Source organism: Doryrhamphus excisus, chromosome 14, assembly GCF_030265055.1.
Source record: "Doryrhamphus excisus isolate RoL2022-K1 chromosome 14, RoL_Dexc_1.0, whole genome shotgun sequence".
In the NCBI taxonomy this organism is placed as follows: domain Eukaryota; kingdom Metazoa; phylum Chordata; class Actinopteri; order Syngnathiformes; family Syngnathidae; genus Doryrhamphus; species Doryrhamphus excisus.
Window position 1 is genome coordinate 303,875 of NC_080479.1, and position 22,155 is coordinate 326,029.

Genomic DNA, 22,155 nt, shown 5'->3' on the forward strand with positions numbered 1-22,155 from the left:
ATATATAATCCAAAATATTTCATGTTTTTTCTTAAATAATATAAAAATAATATATATATTCTAAAATATTTCATGTTTTTTCTTAAATTATATATATATATATATATATATATATATATATATATATATATATATATATATATATATATATATATATATATATATATATATAAAATCCAAAATATTTCATGTTTTTCTTAAATTATATATATATATATATATATATATATATATATATATATATAAAATCCAAAATATTTCATGTTTTTCTTAAATAATACATTTTCTTTATGTATCTTTACATAATATATCTTTCTTTCTTTTTATTATTACCATAATACTTTTGTTCATATTACAACTTTGTTCTCGTAAAATGTCTACTTTTTTCTCATTACAATACAACTTTTTTCTTGTGATATTTTCGCTTTTTTCTTTCTTTTCCATAAACTGAATTTATACAAAAGTCAAAGTCAAATATATGTGCAAAGTTTTATTAAAATGTAAAGCATTTTTCTTGATCATTTCAACACCATGTCACCAAAATGACATTATTTTGCCTCACATTATAAGCTTATTCTCGCAAAACTGAGACGTATTTTTTGTTTTGTCTTAATATTTTCCATTTTTGCTGGTTTTTTTTTGTTGTTGTTAAATTGTATTTTTGGAATATGCTGCGGGGCGCACTCTGGACACCCCCGTTTTATACCATTTCTTGCAATTTGGAGCGTGGGCAGATTATTCACAGGAAACTCCTGTTTCCACAAGCGGCCACCGAGGAAGCGGCCTGCCTGGACCACGTCCAGGCAGCCAGAGGGCTCAGAGTGTCCTGAGGTTACAAAACGGGAGACGGCGTGAGGACAAAACCCCCCTTTGACCGGGCCGTCCGTCACACCTTCCAAACGCTCTACATCCGATAGCTCGGAGCTGCTGGGAAGCGAGGACTTCATGTGCATCTTAAAGCGTGCCATCGCTTCTTGGCAAGATGCGGCAGAAAAGGCGAGGAACAACATTCTGCTTCACGAGCTTTTAATTAGTGGCGAGCAGTCCAAACACTTGAAAAGATGAGGCTCAGAAATGGATGCAGAAGCTTGGGGCTTTTATAGATCACAGAAAACACTCTTTGGGGAATATTCCAGCTAAAGTCAATATCATTCTCCCCTCTGCTGACACTCCAAATTACAGTCACGTGACTCTGCATATTTTTATATTTTTATTCTGCACTGGTCAACGTGGTCGACGCGGTCACGAGTTAAAACATGTTCTAACTGTGCTGATAATCTCATCTCGTCTCAAAGCCATCTCATTTCCCTTACTTGGTCTAAGGCGGCCCGCATGCAGGTTGCTACAACAGGAAGTTACCCGGCATGCCTTGCAGGTTATAAATGAGTATAAAATGGTACCGTTTTACACATGTACTAGTGTGTAAGTCAGGAGTGTCCGAACTCTTTCCAGCGAAGGCCACATAGAAAAAAAATGAAAGGAGGCAAAGGCCTCTTGGTAAAGTTAGGTTATACTGTATATCAGGGGTGCTCATTAAGTCGATCGCGGAGGTGGTACTGGTCGATCGCTGGTCGATCGCTGGTCGATCGCGGCGTGACATTAAAAAAATATCATCCCAGCATCAATGCCGTCACTTGATTGATATACAGGGCAGCCATTCAGATGACAACTGAATGTTGCCCTTCGGGCGACCAATCAAATCAAACAACGTCTCTAAGTGCAGCAGAACTTACGATGTCAGCCTATCATCCATCCCCGTTACTTGATTGACATACAGGACAACCAGTCAGATGACAACTGAATTTTGACCTTTAGGTCACCGCTCATGCGTAAACAACGATGCAAAGTGCTAAGCTAGTCGGCGAATTGCGTTAGATTTTAAGCCCTCGCTAAAGTTTATGGCCACTAAAATGAGTGAAGGAGCTGGACCAAGTAAAAAGGCAAAAACTGGACCAAGTAAAAAGGCAAAAACATATCACTTCCATACGGATATGGAATATTATACGGATATTATGATACGGATATTATCCATGACTGATAAACATTTGGAAGTGTGCTTGAGGCTGGCTATCAGCAGCTACTGTCCGGACTATGCATCCCTGGCTGGTTCAATTCAGTGCAAGTCATCAAAGTAAACTCAGGTAATTACAAAAAATGTTAATAGTTAATTATGTGTGTTTTGCAATATTGGCTCATTTGGTTATGTAAGGTACATCAACATACATTGTACGTACAAATAATCCTCAATACATTTGAATATAAATAGATGTTTTGCATTTTTGTAGTGGGTAGATCATTTTGACTCGGCCATTTTAAAAGTAGCTCGCATGCTGAAAAAGTGTGAGCACCCCTGCTGTATATACTTGATATACATGAAAAGGCCTATTATCAGTATCAACTTCAGTCCCCCCCCCCCCCCCCCTCCCATTTTTGGCATTGTGTCTTTGTAGATCTGGAGAAAGCCTATGACAGAGAGTTCAAGGTGGAGGTGGGACCGCATCAGGGATCAGCTCTGAGCCCCTTCTTGTTTGCTATGGTGATGTACAGGCTGACAGATGAGCTTAGACAAGAACCTCCATGGACTATGATGTTTGCAGATGACATTGGGATTTGTAGTGAGAGTAGGGAACAAGCGGAGGAGATGCTAGAAGAGTGGAGGTTTGTCCTGGAAAGGAGAGGAATGAAGATTAGCCGCAGCAAGATGAAGTATATGTGTGGGAATGAGAGGGACCCAAGTGGAAGAGTGAGGTTACAGGGAGAAGAGATACAGAAGGTGGAGAATTTGAAGTACTTGGGGTCAAACAGTCCAGAACAATGGAGATTGTGAAAAGGAGGTGAAGAAGCGTGTGCAGGCAGGATGGAACGGGATGAACGGGCCACCTCCTCCAGCTCCACCGGGAGGACCCCAAAGTGTTCCCAGGCCAGCATGTCCCAGGTCTGCCCCGGAGCCTTCTCCCGGCTGGGCATGCCCAGAACACCTCATCAGGGAGGCCCCGGGATTATTATGTTTTCCTTCCCAGAATATCTTTACTCCAATAAATTTAGAACTTTTCCCCCAAATACCTAATTTTATTTTGTTTCTTATAACTGTATGCTATTAAAATGATAATAAATATTTTTCCTCAGAATATTTCAAGCTAATTCTCATAAACTCGCACATTTTTTTCTTGTAATATTTTTACTTTATTCTTGTAAAATTACAGCTGTTTTTTCCATTTTTGTCTTGTTCTAGTTTTCTTCTTGTTATATTTTGACTTTGACATTTAACGTGTATGTTACTAAAATAAAGCTATTTTTCCACATAATATTACAACATTATTGCAGTAAAATTAAAACTTTTTTCTCTGAATATTTGGACATTATTCTTGTAAAAATACTGCTATTTTCAATTGTAATTGTAAAAAAAAAAAAAAAAAAAAGACAGGTACTACAGTATTGTTAGAACCCGGTTAGACCGGGTCCCAGGTGTGCCGACCAGATACCACACAGCTGACGTCATTATTGGTCCAGCTGGTCATTATTATGAAAACAATATTTCCACATCTTCAAATAACAACAAGACACAAGCTAAAGTTAGCTTAGCTTTAAGACTGGACGCTAGGGACCTTGTTGTCAACAGCATGCTGTGAAGTAAACAAAAGAGCCTTGTTCGTTCTCCGCTGTTTGTTAGCGAGATAGCGTGTCGTGTTCAATGACGCATGTTTTTCACAGTTTTAACTCGTCTGAAGTTGAACTGAGTCAAACCGAGGAGCCGAGCAGTGGAACTCTAGCACTCGGTGTGTAATAGTGCAGATTGTGGCCACCACAGGACTGGAGTGGAACTATATCAACATGGATGTCCTGGTTTACCAAACAAACAAGCTTGATGAACACGTTTTAGGCCTTGTTGGACGTCGAGGCTCCGTTGTAGAGGGACAGTCCCGTTTCTTTTACTCCGTTTCTGTAAAGGATGTTTGTAACGACATGACGTACACACACACACATGTGGACCCAGTGTGGTATTTGTATGTTTGTTTCCAGCTTTAAAAAGACACGGCACATTTCCTCATTCATTCCTCCAATGTGTGTGTGTGTGTGTGTGTGTGTGTGTGTGTGTGTGTGTGCAGGTTGCTACACAGCAGTGCAAACATGCACAATAAAGACCCTGCATGCCAGCTTCACTCCCCAAAAGCTACGAGTGGCCACTGGAAGTACAACAAAACAGAACCAGCTCATGTCCTGCAATGGCCTAAAGATGCTTAACACACACCAGCACACCTGTCTTCCGGGTTCATGCATTTTAAATGCAGTTCAAGAGACTTGACACACTTGCTCGTTTGCATTACAGGTGATGATGACGTAGGACGTCTGTACAATTTTTTTTTTAAACCCGGCATCAAAATGGCTGCTGATGATAATGATGATGATGAACTGAAACACTAATTAAACGTGTAACCTCTCTGAATGGTCTTTTCATAACACTACCAACGTTTTTATTGACTACGGCGCCCTGACACAGAAACAGTGGAGTTCAAATAAAGTTAATTCAAATGACAACCGGCGCGAAGCAGAGGGAACAACCCGTTTCGACAAAAGTTACCTACCTTAGCGAGAAGTTACATGTCTCTTTGCGTCTGCGGACGTAGCTGTTTGTCAGCACGACTGCGGTCGCCCTCGGCTGGAAGCAGTGGTGTGCAGATGTCAGCACAGACACATCCTCCACTCCTCTGCCCCGCTCCACGTTACTACTTGCTACATTTCCGGCGCAGCCTTTCGTAATAAAACCTTGGGCAAAATTAGCCGTGTCGTAAGTAAACAATTTTGTTGCTATATTGGCTGTTTTGATTATTGTAAGCTGGTTTATTTATTTACTTGGCTACCTTAACATTCATTTAAGCTCCAACGTATTACAACAACGTGCAAAATATTCGACTTCCGGGTACACTTTTTTCGGTATTGTTAGCTTCCTGTCATGTTAGCTTGACGTAGCATTGTGACTTGCTAGCAATCAAAATTATAAAGTTTTGACTGCAAAATATCGATTATAAGTTTCTGCGCAGAATATCAAACTTGTGCAGGAGCTTAAGTGCAAACCTTAAAAAAATATTTGTGTGTTTTTATAGCATCTAAGTTGGGCAAAATGCCATCAATTGGTACTGGTATGCTATTCGCAATATGATATGAAGTGTGTTCATTTTCAACAAATTGAAAAATGATAAAGCGTTGAAAGACTTTCCTAAATACATTTTCTACTCGTAATTATGACTTCATTTTCTGAGTATTTTAATTTTATTCTTATAATATTATAACCTTTCTCTTAAACAATTATTTTTAACAGACCAAAATAGTACTTTTTCATATCTGACAGTTTGGACTGCTTGCTAGCAGACGTCATCAGAGTGGTCACGTGATGCCGGAAGCCGGCGAGACAGCAGTCCAAACTGTCAGATATGAAAAAGTACTATTTTAGTTTATTAAAAAGAATTGTTTAAGAGTATAGAATTTAAAAGAAAAAAATTACAGCTTCATTTTGCTTTTTCCTTCATGTTATGTCTTTAAAATAAACATGGAATATATTTGATATTTTAACTTCATGATACTAAAATGACACTAATGTTCATTATATTACTATTTTGTTCTTGTAAAATTGCATTTTTTCATTTTTTTGTTTGTTTCCTCATAATATTATTCTAATACATTTTTTCTTTAATATTTCAGCTCTAAGTGACTACAATTTAATAATTTTTCTCATAATATTACTGTTTTTATTTTTGTCAAACTGCATTTTTTTTCATTATAACATTAGAACATATTAAAGTGGCAAAGTTGCATGCTTTTGACCCTCGCTGGAAAAACCTTAGGGCACTCCTGTCCTATTGGGTGTAGACTTTGGCATGGATTTCATCGTGGTGACATCATGTAGCCTTTTTTTAGCTCAGGATATAAATTCCTCAATAGATCTCTTTTTTTTTAAGGAAGACTGAACGATGTCTTTGTGTGCTGCATGAATAAACAATGCACCACACACACACACACACCCCGTACACACACAAGTGTGTGTTTGCCATTCTGTGCTCGGTTTGCAGAATCCAGGTCCTGCTCAAGCCGGACCACGTTGTTAGGCGGACACCTGCACTGGTTGGTGCCTTGCCAATGTCTTTCTCTCCACTTGGCCTCATTCTGTTCTGTGGAAGACGTTTCCCCGTGCAGTGCTAGAGACGGCCTCTTTGTACTTTGTCATTGGCATTTAACACATTTACACTTGAATATTCCTTTATAGTCCATCATTGGGGCGTGTTGTTGAAAAGCTAGTGTGCCTTCGGATTGAGCAACAAGCTGGATAAACATTCCATTCAACATGAAAATGGCTTGTCCTTCCTTAGAAACCGATCCAGTGACCTATGATCCAATGTTCACACTGACCTGAAACCTGGGTGTGTTTTTAGCTCAGCGTTGTCGTCGTTTGAGGGTTGTGAGGAACATGAGTCACAAAAGTGGGCTTGGACCATCTAGTGGTGCTGTGTTCCTGAAGGCATCATCATGTATGCATGTAGTCAAGTGTAATAGTGCATCATTTTACATTTTTAGACCATTTCACATTAAAAGCTGAGAGTGGAAGAGTCCAATGATGCTCATTTGATCTAACATTTTTATATTATTATTATTATTTATTATAATTATATACAGTGAAGAAAATAAGTATTTGAACACCCTGCTATTTTGCTATTTCTCCCACTTAGAAATCATGGAGGGGTCTGAAATTTTCATCGTAGGTGCATGTCCACTGTGAGAGAGATAAACTAAAAAGAAAAATCCAGAAATCACAATGCATGATTTTTTAACAATTTATTTGTGTGATACAGCTGCAAATAAGTATTTGAACACCTGAGAAAATGAATGTTAATATTTGGTACAGTAGCCTTTGTTTGCTATTACAGAGGTCAAACGTTTCCTGTAGTTTTTCACCAGGTTTGCACACACTGCAGGAGGGATCTTGGCCCACTCCTCCACACAGATCTTCTCTAGATCAGTCAGGTTTCTGGGCTGTCGCTGAGAAACACGGAGTTTGAGCTCCCTCCAAAGATTTTCGATTGGGTTCAGGTCTGGAGACTGGCTGGGCCATGCTAGAACCTTGATATGCTTCTTACGGAGCCACTCCTTGGTTTTCCTGGCTGTGTGCTTCGGGTCGTTGTCGTGTTGGAAGACCCAGCCACGACCCATCTTCAATGCTCTGACAGAGGGAAGGAGGTTGTTCCCCAAAATCTCACAATACACGGCCCCAGTCATCCTCTCTTTAATGCAGTGCACTCGTCCTGTCCCATGTGCAGAAAAACACCCCCAAAGCATGATGCTACCACCCCCATGCTTCACAGTAGGGATGGTGTTCTTCGGATTGTACTCTTCATTCTTCTTCCTCCAAACACGCTTATTGGAATTATGACCAAAAAGTTCTATTTTGGTCTCATCTGACCATAAAACTTTCTCCCATGACTCCTCTGTATCATCCAAATGGTCATATGCAAACTTAAGACGGGCCTTGACATGTGCTGGTTTAAGCAGGGGAACCTTTCGTGCCATGCATGATTTCACATCATGACGTCTTAGTGTATTACCTACAGTAACCTTGGAAACGGTGGTCCCAGCTCTTTTCAGGTCATTGACCAAGTCCTGTCGTGTAGTTCTGGGCTGATTCCTCACCTTTCTTAGAATCATTGAGACCCCACGAGGTGATATCTTGCATGGGGCTCCACTCCGATTGAGATTGACCGTCATGTTTAGCTTCTTCCATTTTCTAATGATAGCTCCAACAGTGGACCTTTTTTCACCAAGCTGCTTGGTAATTGCTCCGTAGCCCTTTCCAGCCTTGTGGAGGTGTACAATTTTGTCTCTGGTGTCTTTGGACAGCTCTTTGGTCTTCGCCATGTTACAAGTTAAAGTCTTACTGATTGTATGGGGTGGACAGGTGTCTTTATGCAGCTAACGACCTCAAACAGGTGCATCTGATTCAGGATGATACATGGAGTGCAGGTGGACTTCTAATGGGCAGACTAACAGGTCTTTCAGGGTCAGAATTCTAGATGATACACAGGTGTTCAAATACTTATTTGCAGCTGTATCACACAAATAAATTGTTAAAAAATCATGCATTGTGATTTCTGGATTTTTCTTTTTAGTTTATCTCTCTCACAGTGGACATGCACCTACGATGAAAATTTCAGACCCCTCCATGATTTCTAAGTGGGAGAAATAGCAAAATAGCAGGGTGTTCAAATACTTATTTTCTTCACTGTAATATATATATATTATATATTATTATTATATTATTATTTTGTATTTTTTTTATATAAAAAATATAGTGACCAAGATAGTTCTTTTTTATACCTGACAGATTCCACCGCTTGCTGGCAGTCTTCATCAGAGTGATCATGCGAGCGTGTTTACATTGCTAGCATTCTAACATTAGCCATTTTTTTATAGCTAGTCACATATATAAACTCATAGCACTATTATGTTGCATGTTAAAATGCTAACATGAACATGCTAACGTTAGCATAGTAGCATTCTTAGCCATTTTTATATTTACACATACACATCACTATGATACCAGGTGTTAGCATGCTAATGGTAGCATGTTAATATTGCTGGCATGCTAACATATAGCAGCATTTCTAGCTGTTGTCATAGCTAGACTCTTATATAAACACAACTAAACACAACTATTAATAATAATAATAAAAATTTTATTTTTTATTTTATTTGTTTATTTGTACATTTTATTTGTATAGCGCTTTTCAAAATAACAATGGAGTTGAATAAAGCAAGTAAACAGAGTAGAAGACACACCAAAATACAACACTCATTGGTTAATACACAGTTGAGTAAAAGCGGGACGGGGCACTATTATTATTATGCTATGCTATTATTATGCTATTACTATTATGCTAGGTGTAGCCATTTTTGTAAGTAGACTATATCCTAGGTGTTTTCTAGTCATTATTATTGCTAGGTTGTACTCACGATGTATGTACGACATGTTTACAGTTGGACTCACCGTATTGAAAAAAGTAATTATAGGAATATGTAATAGTAACATAAGTAAGCCTCATAATAACAATAAAGAACTAAATGTCTCTTGATATGATGATGTTACATTTTCAATTGGTCTACATTTGTTTAAAAAAAAGTCATTTTCAATTTTAGCTTTCACAAGTTCGATGTAAGTGGCCGAATAAATTTGTGATGTCACAAATATTTCTGATTGTCACAAAACACTTGCTTGTTGTCTTGATAAATAAATAAAAATAAATAAATAAATAATAATAAATCAACTTCAATCTGTAGGAAATTGTGGGTAATTCGTAGATTTCAAACATCCCTACATGCTGATTGGTTGATTTCTAATCCATGTCCACATACTTGTATCCTGTAATTAGCTTTACAAACAACAACAAATCTTAAATCTGTACTTCCCCACTTCCATAAATGAGGCGTGTCAACTTTTGACTGGAAATATAAAAGAGGTCATTGTTCTGTTATACAACGGCGCTCTCTGTTGTACAAAGAGTGGTAGTACACGTACAGACGATAAGAGTGGCCTTTCTTCACTTTCATTTTTTAACCCCTGCTACCACTACAGATACATTTGTTTGGACAAATATAATGATGATTTCAACAAATAGTTCCTTATTATTATTATTATTATGAAATGGGTGTACAACAATGAATAATAGGTGTGTGAAGGTGACTATAGGGCTGTTATTTCATGTCAACAGGACTCTAATGTTATTAGAAATTCATACAGGTTTTGTATTCACATTGAATCCTTTACCTCGTTAAATTAATTTACCACATTGGGTCTGCAAGCAATGAACTACTAAGTATAGGAACAGAACAAGGTGCCTGATAATAGAAGAAAATGTCTTGCTGGGATGAACAATTAAGATTCATGGTTGTCCCTCTGAGGGTGATTGTTGCCATGGAGACTTCCTTCCAGAACAAAAACAGACATAACAAGATTGAAAGTGTTTATTGTGTATATATTACAATATATCACAGTTTGTGACACCCTGTGTCATCTTTATTTCTTGGTCTATTGTAACCCCTTAATATACCCCCCCCCCACCCTTCTGCCTTCTACCCCCCAACTCCAACCCCCCCAGCCGCCCCTTTAGCTTCCTCTTCACCCACTCACTCTGTCAAATGTCTTATCATTGCAGAGTTGCTGAAAATGGCATCCATCTCCTCTGTCAAGTCCCCTTGGGGTGCTGCCGCGCTGCGTTCAGGGTCCTTCAGGTAAAGGTGAAATTAATCTCCTTCGCCTGTGAGCCACACGTCACCGTTTCTTCCGCCAAGATCCTTTTAATGAAGAGACACGACTGTTAAAGACTGATCACCGCCCCGAACGTGGCAACCATTCATTATCGGCGTACAAGCAGCTTGTTATTTATAGACGGTTTTTCTTTCATTTCGGAAAAGAACAGCCTTTCTTCTTTTGCCACCTGCTTCCATTCACCAACAATCAACCTCTTTGTGTTTTGGGGAAAGAAGCGCTCTGGCTATAATTACAGCATGAATGGTATCCTCTCATAGTCTTGTTATAGCAGGGGGGTTCAAATGTATCCGAGTAAGGACAGCTGATGGTTCCAGGAAAAAAATGCATGTCTGATAAATATCAGTACCGATAATTATCGGCCCAGTATCAGCATAAAAATTTGATATCGGTTGATATCGGTATGTCTTTTTTTTTTAAATGGATGTCTGATAAATATCAGTATCGATAATTATCGGCCCAATATCAGCATAAAAATTCGATATCAGTTGATATCGGTATGTCTTTTTTTTTTAAATGGATGTCTAATAAATATCAGTATCGATAATTATCGGCCCAATATCAGCATAAAAATTCGATATCGGTTGATATCGGTATGTCTTTTTTTTTTAAATGCATGTCTGATAAATATCAGTACCGATAATTATCGGCCCAATATCAGCATAAAAATTCAATATCAGTTTTTTTATGTATTTTTTAAATGCATGTCTGATAAATATCAGTACCGATAATTATCGGCCCAATATCAGCTATAAAAATGAGATATCGGTTGATATCGGTATGTCTTTTTTTTTTAAATGGATGTCTGATAAATATCAGTACCGATAATTATTGGCCCAGTATCAGCATAAAAATTTGATATCGGTTGATATCGGTATGTCTTTTTTTTTTAAATGGATGTCTGATAAATATCAGTACCGATAATTATCGGCCCAATATCAGCATAAAAATTCGATATAGGTTGATATTGGTATGTCTTTTTTTTGTTTGTTTTTTTAATGCATGTCTGATAAATATCAGTATCGATAATTATCGGCCCAATATCAGCATAAAAATTCGATATCAGTTGATATCGGTATGTCTTTTTATTTTTTTTTAAAGTACCGATAATTATCGGCCCAATATCAGCATAAAAATTTGATATCGGTTGATATCGGTATATCTTTTTTTTAAATGCATGTCTGATAAATATCAGTACTGATAATTATCAGCCCAATATCAGCATAAAAATGAGATATCAGTTGATATCAGTATGTCTTTTTTTTTTAATGGATATCTGATAAATATCAGTACCGCTAATTATCGGCCCAATATCAGCATAAAAATGAGATATCGGTTGATATCGGTATGTCTTTTTTTAAATGCATGTCTGATAAATATCAGTACCGATAATTATCGGCCCAGTATCAGCATAAAAATTTGATATCGGTTGATATCGGTATATGTGTTCATTCCACCTCAGGAGATAAGTCATGTTACACATATCAGTATCGGTATGGGCTGATTGCGGTATCGGAAATTGAAAGTTGTACGATATCGGCATATTGGACATCCCTAATCTCAACGAATATTTAATAAATGACGATGGATTATTATTAGTCACAGGTATACTCAGGTATCAGTAATTTTATGAGACATGCCAAGGCTGATATCGAGTGGGAAAAGAGGTTCCGCTGTCATTCCTTGTGGAATTTTTTTCCTAAATGATATTTTTGGAAGGTGCGGTGGGATGCAAGTGGGCCCTACGGCATACGTAAAAACAGGACAGCATTTTACCTTGGTGTCTATTTCTGACTCCGCATGTCACCATCACGCCACAGTCTTCAACCTGGCAGCTTGACATGCCCCCCTCCCCGGTCTAATGCAAAGTGACATGGCACCTGCCGCCATCTTGGCTCCATTGTTCTCCTTCCTGTGCTTCACCAAACCGATACTGACCGTGAGACATTGGCGTTTAAACAAACAGCCTCCCTTCACGCCTGACGTGCACGGGGTCGCGTCCTATCGTCCCTTGGCTGTCGGAACGCATTCATACTCATTTGAGTTGAACCGAAGTCCGCGTTTTATCTCCGCTTTTAACTCAAACATCAGGATGTCTAACATCTTCATCCGTCATCCTGGCGGGGCCGGGCTCGCATTAGCATTTAGAGCGGCTCACGGCGTTACCTTGACCGGTGGCAGCACAACAACAACATTCCCTCCTGTGAAAACTACACTGATGAAAGGCCGATTGAAGACGGCGTGTACTGGTGGACAAATGTGAACTGTGCTATTGCAAAAGTCAAGTGGGGGCTACACCTTGTCAGTGCTTTCCGTGGGACTGTCATGTCTTCATCAAAGTCAACAAATATGGATGTTTACAACTACAAATGAACCTTCTCCAAGACTGAGGCGGCGGTGGCTGCTCATTTGCTGTTTGTGTATTACTATCTAGACATAACACTTCCTGTATTCGGACACCATTGGTTACTTTCCAGCCACCCCCGTGGCCACCCCCGTGCGCAGCTCTGTGGTGCAGAACATTTGGTCAGCCTAACTGCCGTTTCCGCTTGGACGCATTTCACTGCGGCACACAACTTTCCGTGGGACAGCAGCGTGGACGAGCTGTCAATAAATACGCGTCTTGCATGAATTGCAAGCGGTAGCTTAGTTTTCCATGATTACTTTGATCGGATGACTTTCCTGCTTCATGACTGCAGCATGAGTGGACAAGATGCAAAACTCCTTAAACCGAGGAGTCTTGAGTTAAAACAGGAGTGGAGCTGAGTTTTGAAAAGTTAGCGCTAGGTTATAAATCATGCCTCGCACGTGTATTGTATCGAAGGTTGATGCAATAAGCTTAAAAGTTGGTCAACTTTGACATTCTGTATGCTGTTGTTGACGGAAGTAGCGTTAGCTTCTATGGACTTCTATGTTTAAAATAAGGCAAAATACTTTCAAGGGGAACTGCACTTTTTCTGGAAATTTCCATCATTTTCAATCCTTATGTGAAACATGAACACATATTTCTTTCCCTTTTCTGTGCATTTTCACTCAAGAAAACAAGTTAATATGAGCTAGCTAACAATGGGCGTCATGGGAAATACTTATTTTGATGCAAAATGTGATGCCCTGGCGGCACGGCGGTCTGGTGGTTAGTGCGCAGACCTCACAGCTAGGAGACCAGGGTTCGGTCCCCGCCCTCGGCCATCTCTGTGTGGAGTTTGCATGTTCTCCCCGTGCATGCGTGGGTTTTCTCCGGGTACTCCGGTTTCCTCCCACATTCCAAAAACATGCTAGGTTAATTAGCCACTCCAAATTGTCCATAGGTATGAATGTGAGTGTGAATGGTTGTTTGTCTATATGTGCCCTGTGATTGGCTGGCCACCAGTCCAGGGTGTACCCCGCCTCTCGCCCGAAGACAGCTGGGATAGGCTCCAGCACCCCCCGCGACCCTCGTGAGGAAAAAGCGGTAGAAAATGAATGAATGTGATGCCCTCACAAATTTTACATACACATTTACATACCGGACTTGTATATAAACCAAGCTACAGTGATATTGTTATTGTAGTCGCTAACATGAAAAACTATTTTTTCATGTTTCATTTTTTTCACTACTAACACGACGCCTCACTAAGCCGGAAGAGTGGATACTCAGATCTCAATTTGGCTACAAAGACCCAACAAGATGCTGGTTTACCGTCAGCATTTTTGACCTGAGGACCGGAGCACACGTCGTGTGCTGGAAGATACGGCCATCCCAAGTGTTGTCGCTGCTGTTGTTATTGAAGGAACTAGCATAAGTATGTGTATTGATGCGCCTATAGAGAAGAGGTTTGGGTAGTGTTTTTAATCATCTGATTTGGATGGACTAATTGCAAGATACTGCAACTCGTCCATGTTATCATCAGTGTACGTGTTAATACATGATCACAGCATGGATATCAAACCATGCAACGTTGGAAGAGGTTTTTTTTTAGAGGGCTTCATACTCGTATAGGTGTATCGCAATGACAGCATTGTAAGCTAGCTGGAATTAACTTGTTTTTTCGTGTCATAATGCACGGAAAAGGGAAAGGAATATGTGTTCAGGTTTTACATAAGGATTGTGGAAGATGAAAAATTCCCACAAAAGTGCATTTTTTCTTTAAGTTCACAAGACACAGAGCTAATATGTCCTCTGTGCTTTCTTTGGACAATTTATCACAAAAAAAAAGACGGTTCTTTGTTGCATATGTCAAGTATGTCATTAATAGCAACATTTATTTGTCGTACCTGCATGGCCTTTATTTGTGTGGATAGTCTCCCGGTTCTACCCCTCAGTACTTCCCCTTGGTCTTATCCAAACCCCTTAAAACTGAAGACCAAGTGGAGGAGACAAGATAATTCAACTGTTCATCATAAATGTTTCTTTAACCATAAAGTGAGGTGCCTAGTACATTTACACACGATTTCAATGTTACTGTATACACAGCATTGCCTTTCCCCACAACACATTTTTTAAAACAAATAAATAAAAACAACACATTTTACAAACTGACATTTATTGTCCAACAACATGACAGGAAAACAGCTTTCCGGATAATTCCCACGTCCAATCTTATTTACGTCAAAGGAGAAGCAACCGGAGGATCCTCTGTTGGTGGATCTGCACGTCATCCACTCACCATCCGACCGAAGTAGGATGCAAAGTGGCGGATCCACTGGCTGCAACACAAGACACGAGCAGGGACGGCAAGCAGGACCCATGTCCTGTGTTGCAGCCCCCGGTCCAGCCATGTGGATATCTAACCTTCAGCGGCGGCCTGTAACAAGGAAAACAGACCAACAGATTAACGATTAAGTGCATGGAAACAAGGAAAAGAGATGGAAAAATCAAAGAAATCCCAGCAGAGACGATCAGGAGGATCTAGACAACGTATGGATCCAAAGTTTCCCAGTGGAAGCACATTAATGATCCAAAGTATCCCAGTGGAAGAACATTAACAACGATGCTAATGCTCACTTAAACGTGTGGCACCTCTGTACTGGCGCCTGGTTCATCACTGGAGAACATTTCCTTTCTAAAGAAGTAGCCTGCTCAGATGGTGAGAAATAAGTTCCTTCGGCCCAAATTGCCTGGAGGCCGAGAAAGTTAATGACTGCTGGACCCCGGAGGAAACATCCAAAAATGGAAGGCAGAAGGCTAATGTGTGCCAACGTGCATCCAGGGAGGAGATGACAAGCAAACTATCCCAAAGACATCTGCAAACATCCATCATGTCCCCCGTGGTCTTACTGTGGAGCACGTGAAAGATCTGAGCTTCAGGAAAAACAACATTTTGGAGAATCCTTTGACATTCCTTCCTTATTTCCCATCTGGACTGAGGACATCAGAGGACACTTGAAAGGAAGGAGAAGGACACAGGAACCAGAGAAAAGAACTGATGGAAGAGCTGGGAGTGAAGGGGTGGGAGGGGGCAACATCTACTGAACATCTTTGAGGTTGTAAAGCAGAACACAAAACACATCATGTGGGATTTGGAGTAGGATGAAAGATTTCTGAAGGAGAATGTCCGGCCATCTTGTTGGTGACCTCAAGCTGAAAGCAGGACAATGATCCAAAACACACCATCAAGTCCACCTCGGAATGGCTGGTTCCTGATTTGGTAGTTTTTTTGCATATTTTTTTATTATTTGTCACACTCAAATGTTTGACATCCAACCAAAATGACCTCACGACCGCAGCCACGACTCATCCAAGAGGTCACAAAAGACCCCGCAACAACATCCAAAGAAGTGCAGGCCCCACTTGCCTCAGTAAATGTCAGTGTTCATGACTCTACCACCCTACCATAAAGAAAAACACTGGGCAAAATACGGTGGTGGTAGTGTGATGGTCTGGGGCTGTTTTGCTGCTTGCTGTGATAAATGGAAGCATGAATTGTGCTGAAGGAGAAATGTCCGGCCATCTTGTTGGTGACCTCAAGCTGAAAGCAGGACAATGATCCAAAACACACCATCAAGTCCACCTCGGAATGGCTGGTTCCTGATTTGGTAGTTTTTTTGCATATTTGTCACACTCAAATGTTCACATCCAACCAAAATGACCTCACGACCGCAGCCACGACTCATCCAAGAGGTCACAAAAGACCCCGCAACAACATCCAAAGAAGTGCAGGCCACACTTGCCTCAGTTAAGGTCAGTGTTCATGACCCTACCACCCTACCATAAGAAAAACACTGGGCAAAATACGGTGGTGGTAGTGTGATGGTCTGGGGCTGTTTTGCTGCTTGCTGTGATAAATGGAAGCATGAATTGTGCTGAAGGAGAATGTCCGGCCATCTTGTTGGTGACCTCAAGCTGAAAGCAATGATCCAAAACACACCATCAAGTCCACCTCGGAATGGCTGGTTCCTGATTTGGTAGTTTTTTTGCATATTTGTCACACTCATATGTTCAATTCCAACCAAAATGACCTCACGACCGCAGCCACGACTCATCCAAGAGGTCACAAAAGACCCCGCAACAACATCCAAAGAAGTGCAGGCCCCACTTGCCTCAGTAAAGGTCAGTGTTCATGACCCTACCACCCTACCATAAGAAAAACACTGGGCAAAATACGGTGGTGGTAGTGTGGTGGCCTGGGGCTGTTTTGCTGCTTGCTGTGATAAATGGAAGCATAAATTGTGCTGAAGGAGAATGTCCGGCCATCTTGTTGGTGACCTCAAGCTGAAAGCAGGACAATGATCCAAAACACACCATCAAGTCCACCTCGGAATGGCTGGTTCCTGATTTGGTAGTTTTTTTGCATATTTGTCACACTCAAATGTTCACATCCAACCAAAATGACCTCACGACCGCAGCCACGACTCATCCAAGAGGTCACAAAAGACCCCGCAACAACATCCAAAGAAGTGCAGGCCCCACTTGCCTCAGTAAAGGTCAGTGTTCATGACCGTACCATAAGAAAGACACTGGGCAAAATACGGTGGTGGTAGTGTGGTGGTCTGGGGCTGTTTTGCTGCTTGCTGTGATAAATGGAAGCATGAATTGTGCTGAAGGAGAAATGTCCGGCCATCTTGTTGGTGACCTCAAGCTGAAAGCAGGACAATGATCCAAAACACACCATCAAGTCCACCTCGGAATGGCTGGTTCCTGATTTGGTAGTTTTTTTGCATATTTGTCACACTCAAATGTTCACATCCAACCAAAATGACCTCACGACCGCAGCCACGACTCATCCAAGAGGTCACAAAAGACCCCGCAACAACATCCAAAGAAGTGCAGGCCCCACTTGCCTCAGTAAAGGTCAGTGTTCATGACCGTACCATAAGAAAGACACTGGGCAAAATACGGTGGTGGTAGTGTGGTGGTCTGGGGCTGTTTTGCTGCTTGCTGTGATAAATGGAAGCATGAATTGTGCTGAAGGAGAATGTCCGGCCATCTTGTTGGTGACCTCAAGCTGAAAGCAGGACAATGATCCAAAACACACCATCAAGTCCACCTCTGAATGGCTTTAGACTTTGGAGTGGTCTAGTCCAAGTCCTTGGAAAAGCTGGAAAAGCCTCCAATGTCGCCGAATGAATGACAACAATTCCTCCACAGGTGGAAGAGACCCATTGCAAGTTAGCACAAACGCTTGATTGCAGTTGTTGCTGCTAAGTGTGGTGCTCTATACTTCAAATGTACATTTTAAGAACTAGAAAAGTATATTGTTCCTGAGAAACACAAAGTTCTCAGTATTAGTTCATGCATCTCAAGCAAAAATCCTCCCCAAAGTGCGGTTTTCCTTTAAGGAGCCACAGTGGGAGTGGCTATGATTGCTGACTCTCGAGCAGAGTTCATTTGCACAGACGCATGGATTCCTCCCTTTGTTGTTCCCTTATTCCCTTAACCTTTTACTGCAAAGAAGACCCTAGCGCCTCTTTTGTGAGGGCTGCTGAATGAGCCTCTGTTCTCTGGTGCTCCGGATGGTGCCGTCAAACAAACCCGGCGTGATTATGCAAACGAATCCCAATCGGACACTGGGAAAAAAAAACTCATGTCCACGCATGATTCTGCTACTTGAATACAACTGGAATTATTGACTCTCAGACAGTCAGCAACATCATCTCCATCCATCCATCCATCCTGCATGCTATATATGACAATGCTGCAGTGACCTTGCCCTTGTTCTTTGTTCAGGTCATCCATCCATCCATCCATCCATCCGCCGTGTGACAGGAAGACTAATGTGTGGATCACAAGGCCTCACAACAACAAATACGATTTAAACCAAACTTCTGAAGGCTGCAGGAAACTCGATTCCTTCACTGACTCAAATTCTTATGAGTCACTCACTGAAGTGACTCAGGGACTCGATTCACTCAAGTCACCTGTCACATATTCACAGCAAATTCACCAGCTGAGCGAGCACCCATAAGTCAGCGAAACTCAAGCCGTCGTCAAGAACCCTTGAATCGGTGAAACTCGAGCCTTTGTGAAGCGGTCGTAAATTGGTGAAAGTGGAGTCAGTGAAATTTGAGTCTTTGTAGCTATGAGTCAGTCAAACTCAAGTCTTTGTTGAGCACCTGTGAGTCAGTGAAACATGAAGCACCCATGAGTCGATTAACTTGAGTCTTTTGTGAGTACCCTCTGAGTCAGTGAAACACTCTTGAGTCGGTAAAAGTCGAGTCTGTTGGAGCACCCATGGGTCGATTAACTTGGCACCCTTTGAGTCAGTGAAACGTGAGTAGTCATCAAGAAACCCGAATCTTTGGAGAGAACCAATGAGTCAGTGAAATTTGAGTCTTTGTAGCTATGAGTCAGTCAAACTCAAGTCTTTGTTGAGCACCCGTGAGGAAGTGACACTTGAGTCTTCATTGGTGAGTCAGTGAAACATGAAGCACCCATGAGTCGATTAACTTGAGTCTTTTGCGAGGACCCTCTGAGTCAGTGAAACGCAAGTCTTCATTGAACACCCTTGAGTCGGTGAAACTCAAGCTGTCGTCAAGAACCCTTGAGTCGGTGAAACTCGAGCCTTTGTGAAGCGGCCGTAAATTGGTGAAAGCGGAGTCAGTGAAATTCGAGTCTTTGTAGCTATGAGTCAGTCAAACTCAAGACTTTGTTGAGCACCCGTGAGGAAGCGACACTTGAGTCTTCATTGGTGAGTCAGTGAAACATGAAGCACCCATGAGTCGATTAACTTGAGTCTTTTGCGAGGACCCTCTGAGTCAGTGAAACGTAAGTCTTCATTGAACACCCTTGAGTCGGTGAAACTCGAGCCTTTGTGAAGCGGCCGTAAATTGGTGAAAGCGGAGTCTGTGAAATTCGAGTCTTTGTAGCAATGAGTCAGTCAAACTCAAGTCTTTGTTGAGCACCTGTGAGTAAGTGAAACTTGAGTCTTCATTGGTGAGTCAGTGAAACATGAAGCACCCATGAGTCATTTAACTCGAGTCTTTTGCGAGCACCCTCTGAGTCAATGAAACGCAAGTCTTCATTGAACACCCTTGAGTCGGTGAAAGTCGAGTCTTTGTGGAGCACCCATGGGTCGATTAACTTGGCACCCTTTGAGTCAGTGAAACGTGAGTAGTCATCAAGTCAGTCAAACTCAAGTCTTTGTTGAACACCTGTGAGGAAGTGAAACTCGAGTCTTCATTGGTGAGTCAGTGAAACGCGAATCTTAGTGGAGCACCCATGAGTCGATTAACTCGAGTCTTTTGCGAGGACCCTCTGAGTCAGTGAAATTTAAGTCTTTGCAGCAATGAGTCAGTCAAACACAAGTCTTTGTTGAGCACCTGTGAGTAAGTGAAACTCAAGTCTTCATTGGTGAATCAGTGACACGAATCTTCATGGAGCACCCATGAGTCGATTAACTTGAGTCTTTTGCGAGGACCCTCTGAATCAGTGAAACGCAAATCTTCATTGAACACCCTTGAGTCGGTGATAGTCAAGTCTTTGTGGAGCACTCGTAGGTCGATTAACTTGGCACCCTTTGAGTCAGTGAAACGTGAGTAGTCATCAAGACCCGTGAGTCAGTGAAACTCGAATCTTTGGAGAGAACCAATGAGTCAGTGAAAGTTGAGTCTTTGTAGCAATGAGTCAGTCAAACTCAAGTCTTTGTTGAGCACCTGTGAGGAAGTGAAACTTGAGTCTTCATTGGTGAGTCAGTGAAACGCGAATCTTCGTGGAGCACCCATGAGTCGATTAACTCGAGTCTTTTGCGAGGACCATCTGAGTCAGTGAAACGCAAGTCTTCATCGAACACCCTTGAGTCGGTGAAAGTCAAGCTATGTGAACCAAACATTCGTGTCATAAAGTAAACGTGGTGATAAAGTAAACAAGTGTCACGTATGTCATTAATACCACGTAGCCAAGGAACCCAAGAGGCACATACGACCTATTATGACCTTACTGCTTATTAGTCATGAATCCAAGTGGGTGATCACACTCGCTGCAGGAGCGAGCGAATGTGTGACATCATCATCACCATCATCATCACCATGCTGGAAGACTGGAAGAGGAGATTGCATCCCAAAACGTACAAACGCGGAGCACAATCAGGAACGTATATCCAAACCAAGCAAGGAGTCAGAGTTGCATTTTTGGGAAGAGTGCTGACAGGACATGATGGGATAAGTGAGACTGGCATTCGCAGGGAATAAAAGTGCAGCATCAGCATTTTGATGCGGGGAATAAAGACATGCATTACCTCCTAATCTCATTGCTTTTTATTCCTGCAGCAGCTGCTCTGCCTGACAGACTGGCTGACTCGGCCTCGGCGGGAAATCGGGAGTTCATTTAAGTCCTCTGGTGGAAATCCGTTTATCCGTGGACTGCACACACACACACACACACACACACATGCTTGTACCGTCTTTAGCGTGGACGCCAGCAGCCAGCCTGACAGCGACTGATAAAGATGCGATTTTGGTCTGCAATAAAGTGAGGAGCGGGGAGCAGTGGCAGAGAGATGTGGCGGCCGTGGACTGGTTAGGCTCCGACCATACCGGTGGCCATGTAGACATTTCAGGAAATTGAGTTATCGCCACCCCCGTGTGAGTAATGGTCTCACCTTGGCCACCCCCATGAAAAATGCTAAACATAAGGGGGTCAAAATGGCAAACTGCAATCACAATATTTGAAATGCGTTATTAGATTGTGCAGGTGTGTCTAATAAAGTGGCCAGTGTGTGTCATGAATGAGGAATACATGCAATGATAAACACAATTAGATGCCTCATTAAATACAGAAACTTAAATAGTCTTCATTTGACAACAAAAGAAACTTCTTGTTATGATATTTCTCAATTTTAAATATAAAATAAAATATAAACTATAATAACGTACCATTCGGATGTACATGTCCTGGAACCGGTCCTGGTCCTGATAGATCAAGACAAGGGTGCCATTGTCACAATCACACACACACACACACACACACTCATACACCAAACTCCATTCTCAAATCAAGCGCTTCTTTTGCCAACTTCATCTCGTCGTTTCAGCTGAAAGTCACAGGAGCAGCGATCGTGGCCGTCTTGCTGGGCTTCATGCTCGCATCTCGGCGGGGTTCACCTTCCTCCTCCTCCAAAGTGCAGCCTCAAAATAGCCGATGACACATTTTTTTTTCTCTCTCTCTCCCTGCAGCACTTCGGCATGAATCCACCGGGAGTCTTGATTCTGTACCAGAGCGACATCTCGAGTTGTGACACAGTTCTTACAGACCATAATAATCATCATTATTGAGGATCTTTAATGCATGTCCATATTTTTCTTTTTAGACTTGAAAAAATGTAACAGTTTATAAAATGTATTAATTTAAACATTTACCAACATATATAGTACTTTTGAAACAATTTCTATGTGATTCCGTAAGTGCAACGTTATATATTTTAATTATTTAA

At 41.3% G+C, this 22,155-nt stretch overlaps 1 protein-coding gene and 1 long non-coding RNA gene across 2 annotated transcripts in view; one reads left to right on the top strand and one right to left on the bottom strand.

The window, feature by feature from the left end:
- Positions 1-4,830, bottom strand: part of LOC131102010 (polypeptide N-acetylgalactosaminyltransferase 4-like) — a 19,342-nt gene extending 14,512 nt beyond the window's left edge. Inside the window, exon 1 of the mRNA XM_058047464.1 lies at positions 4,584-4,830. The gene's annotated coding sequence lies outside the window, so the exon portion shown is untranslated. The remainder of the gene's footprint in view (positions 1-4,583) is intronic.
- LOC131102012 (uncharacterized) lies at positions 4,526-22,016 on the top strand. The gene is made up of 3 exons (XR_009119381.1): positions 4,526-4,786; positions 10,197-10,272; positions 21,899-22,016. It is a non-coding gene; the product is annotated as an uncharacterized LOC131102012 (long non-coding RNA).
- The last annotated feature ends 139 nt before the right edge of the window (positions 22,017-22,155 follow it).